We start from the raw sequence: 7,609 nt of genomic DNA on the forward strand, positions 1-7,609 counted from the left end.
TCTCTCCCTCTTTCCTCTTCGTGGATTCACTCTGAAGTTTTTTTCTATTTCCCCCATTCATACACACACCTTCCTGCATCCCCTCTCTCTCAGAAAAGTATGTATTTAATATTACATGTCTTAACAGCATTAAGGATTATCTTTGTACAATATTTGAAAAATGGCAAGATGAAGAAATAAGAAGATACTAGATTGTGCATAAATAGATAGACTTACATTGAAAAATTTAAACAGAAAGAAGACAGAATATTCTCAAAGATGGCAATTATTTTACCAGTGATTGGAAAAAAGAGGTGGAAATTAGGAATAGAATCTCTATTGTTAAGCAAATTAACTAGCCAGACAACACAATATTTATTAAGCTTTAAGCGTTAAGAAATGTAATTAATAGAAAATTAATAAAATTTATTTTTTTAAAGAGCTCAAAGAGGACTTTGGACTCAGGGATATTACCACCACCATGTTAAATATCAGAAGATAGAGAGGTGCCAAAATGCTTCCTTATAAGGGTGAGTGCCTACATGAAAATAGCTCAGAATAATCTGTCTTTGTAGTTCTGTCTTACAGTAGCTCACTCCAAATCTACCCTTTATGAACATATGTGCAATTTTACCTGTAAACCATGAAATGATAGCAAAAATTAGAATGCTACCTCTTCTGTTGTTATTTAGAGATTATCCAGATTTTTGCAGCCTGGATTTGGAACTAGGGGTGCTTGATAGACTTCCCTGACATACCAAAATTTTACTGGCTTAACCAGGATTTCACTTTCTTGTCTTTACATTTTGAACAGTTACCCATATTCCTCTATAATATATTTAAGGAAGGAACTCAGTAACTTAAATAGTTGCATGGGGGTATATTAAACTGCATGACAACAAATGTTAAAAACAGTTTTAAAAACTACAGGGTTTCTTATTTGTTCATGAAATCATTATCCTCCTGATGAATTTCTCATTTTAAGAGCATTTTGACAAAATGTCAGCTCAAATTAATTTAATAATTGTCATATACGATGCATTTTTGTAAATACAAAGGACAAAGTCAAAAATATACAATTTTTGTTTGTTGGACTTCAGTTTCTGATTCCCAGTCAACGTGCTCTTTAAAATCCAGCATATTTGGAGGATGCTTGACTGGGGACGATTACTTCAGAACATTAGTCATCTTTTTGTAAATTTTTGAATTGGGTTGTTTTCTCTTTCTTAAAATGAAACTATTGAAATCTATAAACCATTGTGGCTTTTTTTTTCCTTTCATGACTGTCATTGTTGTTTACATTCAAGATTTTTAAAATGTCATCCATATTCCTAGGCTGATTCAGAAATTGCAGGTCAGGACTTTTGCAAAAACATTGTTGTATTGAATGACTTTACTTAGTCAAGTGAGATAAGCCCAGGAAGCTCATGGTGAAGTAATGTTAGAAACAGACTAATTGACTTTGTTGACAAGTATGGCAGTTTTCCGAACAGAATTTGTACTTGTGAAGTTTCCATATTGAATTTCCTGGAGCACATGACAATAAACTCTTTAATAACTTTTGTTGTACAGATACAGAAGTTTTCTGAGCAGACTTTGTACCTGAGAAATTTCCATACTGAGTTTCTTGGAGCAGATGGAAAGTCTTTAAAAACTTCGGTTGGACAGTTGTTTCAAGATTCGATCTCAAATGCAGCATTCCATTGTTAGCTAAGTATATAGAAACAAAGGTAAAATATTTTGAACTGCATGCAATGTTATTAACTCTGCTTTCATTTATTTATTTATTTTCCACCCCAAAACATATACACTAAATGGCATATTATCTAAAAAATAAGATGGTGTTTCACAAATTTTATCCTGGATCAAAGGATTGTTTACAAAAAGTCTAAAGAAATATTAAAAGGGTAGAGGCCATGCCAATTTCTAAAGATAATCTGTTCCACAATGCAAAAGGTTACTACCAAAAAGGTCCACCTTCTAATCCATAACCCTCTTAATTTCCTTGTGAAGGGAAATTTTCAGCAATCCCTCTCTAAATAACGTGACTGGACAGCCAGTCACATTTAGTAAAGTGATCCATGATATAGACCAATTTCTTACATGTAGGGCTTTATGGTTATCAACTAGCATATTGTGATAGAACATTAAGTATTTAAGAATCAGTCTTTTTAATTTGTAATCCCAACTGTCATTAACTCTCAAGCCATGGTTTTTACTTATTATTCCTCAGGAGCCATATCTCCAGATGCCTAAGATACTTGTCAACATACATTTCCATCTTGCTAATCTGAATTCATTTTTTCTCATCCAGTTCCTCATAATGTTCTACCCAGGGGTATATTTCATTTTTTTTACTACCAGTTCTGTGGGCATGGCTTATTTTGTGGGTGTGGCTTAATTGTGGGGGGGGGCTTGGTGGTCATGTGTCTGGGTGGGAGTGGCTTGGCAGTCATGTGACCAAGTCATGCCCCAATAAACGACCTACAAAAAAGAGATATAAAAAAGGAAATTTATTATTTTGTGCACTTACTACTTAAATAAGAATAAAATAAGTACACAAAACAATAAAAAGCTACTTACAGAAGGAAGATGACTGTCCTTACTGTCTTCAACATCATTAACTTACCATCTTGCTCCAACGAATGACCTGCACAAAGAAAAGACACAGAAATAAAGACTTTAATTGAATGCACTACATAAGGATGAAACCAGCACACAAAACAATAAAACAGCTACTTACAGAGCAAAGATGAGTGTCCCTGCCTGTCTTCCACACCATCAATTGACCATCTTGCTCCAATGAATGATTTTGCATAAAGAAGAGACACAGAAAGGAAGACTTTAATTGCATATGGGCCTTTTCCCCATCTAAGCATTTCAAATGCTTTAATTGATTGCAACACCAATTTTTTGGCCTTGATGATGTCTGTATTTCTCCCTTGCAGGGCATTTGATGGAAGACAAATCTCGTTTAGAATGTCAATCATGAGGGCCATATGGGCCACAACTTCAGAGTGAACCCAGGAAGAGGGATGAGGGAGAGGGGAGAGAGAGAGAGAAAGAGAGAGAGAGAGAGAGAGAGAGTCAGACAGACAGACAGACAGACAGAAACGCAGGAAGGACATATGGTCTCTGCATCTTGTTTGTCCAATTCCACCAGCTCAATGAAAATGGTTATTGGATATTCTGGAATGGATGTAGGCAGCAGGTGACTAGACCAGATGCTCCAGCTGAAGGTAAGCTGGACTGGAGGCACATAGTCAGCTAGGTCCACCTGACAGGGAATTGGGGGTGGCAGCAAGCCAAGCGCTGATGGGCTTTGCAATCTATGCGAGGCAGGGTGTGAAGTTCCCAGAAGATGACTTTATTAATTTACGAGCCTCAAGACAAAGTTCAAAAGAAATCCATTCATTTATTAGGATCAACATTCTGGCATGTTCTTCTGCAGAGCCGAAACTAATTTCCACTTAATTGCATTTGAACTTTACCCCTGTGTCCCCTCCCCACTGTCTGGGTCATAAATCACATTCATCAACAAGGTTGTAGAAATATGAGATCCAACTCTGGGCGAAGGTATGCATGGAATCCTCCCTCCAATGCCAACCTGGTAATAGTCATGACAATGCTTTACAAGTTGATATCCAGCTCCCCTCACTTCCTGAAAGTGACCTGTGTGACACAGAAACAATTTGAGTACAGGTATCTAATTTAGGGATGCGTTCCTCCCCCAGGCTTGCCTGGATTTTCTGCATGGAATTTTGCTATAAGGCGATCAGCCTGGATATTCCTAATTTTTACCTAAGATACCTCTGATAAGGTGTAGCCCTTCCACTTGATTAAGTATTGGGGTTGTCTCCTGTGCCACCTTGAATCAAGGACTCATTGAATTTCATAATGGGTTTGGCCCCATATGACCACAGGGCCCGGGGGCTCCCAGGGTATTGGTTCAAAGTGGATCGATCATGGGTTTTAAGAAGCTACTATGAAACGTTGGGTGTGACGTTTTAATTGCACTGTGACTGGACTGGTGATCTTTACTATGGGGAATGGTCCCAGTTTCTTGCTAGGCAGTTTTAATCTCAAATATTTCATGGAGAGTTAACATTCTCTCCTACCCGGAATGGCTGTTAGGAAGCCCAGTGTTTATCTGCCTGTTTCCTATAGGTTTGTGTCGCTTTAGCCAGTGCCTTTTTGACATTCTCCCAGGTTGCTTTCAGCATCAACATCCAATCAGTCAAGCTGATTGAGGAGAGGGGATCCCTTGGATACTCAGGCATTGGGACGAAGTCCATACCGCTCACTATTTTGAACAGCGTGAGTCCTGTGCTACTGTGAACAGCATTATTGTATGCGACCTCAGTAAAAGATAAAAGGTCTGCCCAATTGGACTGTTGATAGTTCACTTGACACCTCAGGTACTGCTCTATCATGGCGTTCAGTCTCTCTGCTGCCCCATTGTACTCCATGCAGGCGGTAGATATGCTTCATGAACAGTTTAGCCAGCTTGTGAGCTGAGGGTAGTCCGCTACAGGTTATGAAGTGTGCTTGTTTGGAGAACAGGTCTATTACAGTCCAAATCACTGTGTTTCCCCCACTTTTTGGCAACTCTACTATAAAGTCCATTGCAATCTCCTTCCACAGACCCATCAGCCTGCTTGAACAGGATCGGGTGGGCCAGTCCTTTTCCTCTGATTCCCAGTTTCAAGACTGTGGTTAGGTTGATCAAGCACCTTGTGCAGCCTGAGTCTATTAGGACTTGAAAATCCCTCTGGTTTCTTGTTTTGGGGGCTGTGAGGCATATTGGAAAAAGGAAATGGTGAATTGGTTCACTCACCATTGGGTCATTTTCTCCCTCGTCCTCACTGTCATATGATTCAGGCGACTGGTTGTCGTTTTCTGGGGCTCTACCACTTTCACCTGAGGGGGGAGGGGATTTTGCAGCCTTGAGGGCTTTCCCAGATATGTTGGTGGTCTGTTTGGGTCCTCATTCTGGTCGTGCCCTGGGCAGTGGGTCTGGCCTCAGTTTTGGGGCTGGGCATGAAGCTGCCATGTGGCCCATCCCCCCGCATCTGTAGCATTTCAGCGGACTTCGAGGGAGGGCTGGTCTCAGGGCCTGCTGCGATGCTGTGGTTCCCCGTCAGCTGGGTGGTTTCAGGTGAGGTTGACCTCTCTCTTTTGTGTCTGGTTGCTTTCTCATGTTGTTGGCGCACAGCCTGCTTTTGTTGCTATTCAGAACCACTCAGAGTCGATTTGGGATGTTGCAGTATACGGTTACCTGGGCAATTTGCTTGTCCAGACTTGTTCTGAAAAAATGCACCAGCAGCCACTCTGGTAAAGGGGTAGCCTTCCTATGACCCTCCTAAATTCATGCATGTGCTCTTTGATGGGGCGGCCCCTCTACTTTATGTTGCTGAGTTCCTCTTCTGCATATCGGTCCTCCTCCATCTCTCAAATCTGGCCTCTAGCAGTTGCAGGAAGTCATCTATATCTTGCAGTTGGGGGGCTCTCCTCTTGTGGAGAGCTGCTAACCATTCCCTTGCTTCTCCCTCTAGACCCTCTGTGATGGTATTTACCATGGCCCTGGGGGATGGGTAGAGATGCCCTTAGCATTCTAGGTGGTCATCAACTGAATCAAGGAATAGAGCTAGTTGGTCTGAGCCCCTGTCAAACTTTCCCCTGAATTGGGACAGGTTATTTGGCCCTACTCCTCCAACTTCCTGTCGGCCTCTGTATGCTTGTGCCTTATATGGCTGGCCGTCTTCCTCACCTCTAGTTCTGAGGGAGGGAGGGGTTTGCCTGCCCTGAGCAGCCTGCCTGCTGCATGGGAGAGGCACTGGTTACAGTTTCGGGCTCCTTCTCCTTCTATTGGGTGGAGGAGGGGGGCTGTGTTCCAGTCTGTGTCTCCTCCCCTCAATAGGATCTGATGTCCCTACCCCCTCTTTTGGGTGGCATGATGGCCCCTCATCAGTAAGGGTGGTCCGGTCAAAATCCTCCCTCTGTTGCTCTATTGCACTCTCCAGAGATTCCATCTGGGGCTCTGGGAGCCTGGCTTGTGCCCACTCCCACCTCCAGCCCACCCTTGCCAGCTCGCTTGAGACCCTTCCCTGTATCTGGGGACTAGGGTAAGGGAACTCTACTTCAACTGCCTTAGGGGCTAATTTCCACTAGTACTCATCCTTTCTTGCTTCTGCTGCTGGGAAAGGCATTACAGCTTGGCTGTCTGGAGTTTTGAGGTCTCTATCTTCAGCCATGGTTGCCTGATTTTCCCTCCAAGCACCCCAAATATTGGGGGAGTGCTTGGAGAGCCCGGGATTCAGGAAACCTGGAAATTTTGATAGATTTTTAAAGTCAGTTTCAGCTCTCTGTGAAGTTCCCAGAAGATGATCTAATTAATTTACGAGCCTCGAGACAAAGTTCAAAAGAAATCCATTCATTTATTAGGATCAACATTGTGGCATGTTCTCCTGTGGAGCCAAAACTGACTTCTGCTTAATTGCGTTTGAACTTTACCTGTGTCTCCTCCCCTCTGTCTGGGTCATAAATCACATTCACCACAAGGTTGTGGAAATATTAGATCTGACTCTGGCTGAAGGTATGCTTGGAATCTTCCCTCCAATGCCAACCTGATAATAGTCATGGCAACACTTTACAAGTTGACATAGGGGATGGCTGAGGCCTTCCTTGCCACCACTCCCGGGCATCGTGTAAACTGCGAAGCTCGCCAGCGCTCTCTGTAGTTTCTTGCCACCCCTGGGCCCGCCCTGCAAAGTCACCTTCCAAGTGCTGATGGGCTTTGCGGTCAATGCAAAGCCAGGGAGTGTTGGCAAGGAAGGCCTCAGCCAGTCCCCGGGCTCATGTAAACCCCAAAGCCTGCCAGCGTGCTCTGTAGTTTCCTGCCAGCTTCCTACTGTCCATGCCTTGTGAAGTCACAGCTGAGGCCTGCAGTAGGCTTACTTACCTTTAGGCAACCACAGGAGGAGGCAGCAGTTCCTATGGGGCACAGCAGGCAGGCCAGGAAGTCAGTGAGGACTTAGTCTCAGGAAATTACCAAGCGATGATGTGAGGGCAAGGCCAATGGGCCACTTGGTGACCATGGTATATATAGGGCTTTGAGAGGCAGGGTGATTGGCGGGCAAGCGAGTCAGTGGGGTGCAGGAGGGTGGGCAGGTGGGGCAAGCATGGTGCAGATGGGTGGAGAGAGAGAGAGAGAGAGGGGGGGGCAACCGGGCGTGCAAGGCGAGCAAGGTGGGACAGGCCAGGGGACTGGATCGGTTTGGGGGCACGGCCAACCTGCTGGTCCCACCAGTTCAGAGAGCCTGGCCTGAGTTTTGCTACCAGTTCAGCTGAACTGGTCCGAATCGGTAGGAACTCACTTCTGGTTCTACCTCCCGAGCTTGTCTTGGAGTCACAAAAAACAATTGAATATCATCAGCATATTGATGATGTGTTACTTCTGTGATGAAAAACATACTCAAGAAAACACCAAGTTTGTTTTATTATTCAAAGCAAGCAAGTTACATGGAGTTCACTGACCTCTTACATTCAGAAGAGACAAGATCAAAGCTATAATTTTTGATAGATTTTGCATAGAATGCTGATCCAAAGATAGCTTAAGCAGGCGTTCATT

The 7,609-nt window shown here is 43.4% G+C and overlaps 1 long non-coding RNA gene across 1 annotated transcript in view; it reads left to right on the top strand.

The window, feature by feature from the left end:
• The window catches only part of LOC309381699, a 31,488-nt gene extending 28,447 nt beyond the window's left edge, over positions 1-3,041 (top strand). The window contains exons 2-5 of the long non-coding RNA XR_014173580.1: positions 420-509; positions 1,552-1,709; positions 2,213-2,317; positions 2,928-3,041. This is a non-coding gene — a long non-coding RNA (uncharacterized lncRNA). The remainder of the gene's footprint in view (positions 1-419; positions 510-1,551; positions 1,710-2,212; positions 2,318-2,927) is intronic.
• Positions 3,042-7,609: the final 4,568 nt, after the last annotated feature.

The sequence above is a fragment of the Natrix helvetica genome, assembly GCF_964273705.1.
Source record: "Natrix helvetica genome assembly, chromosome: Z".
Lineage (NCBI taxonomy): Eukaryota > Metazoa > Chordata > Lepidosauria > Squamata > Natricidae > Natrix > Natrix helvetica.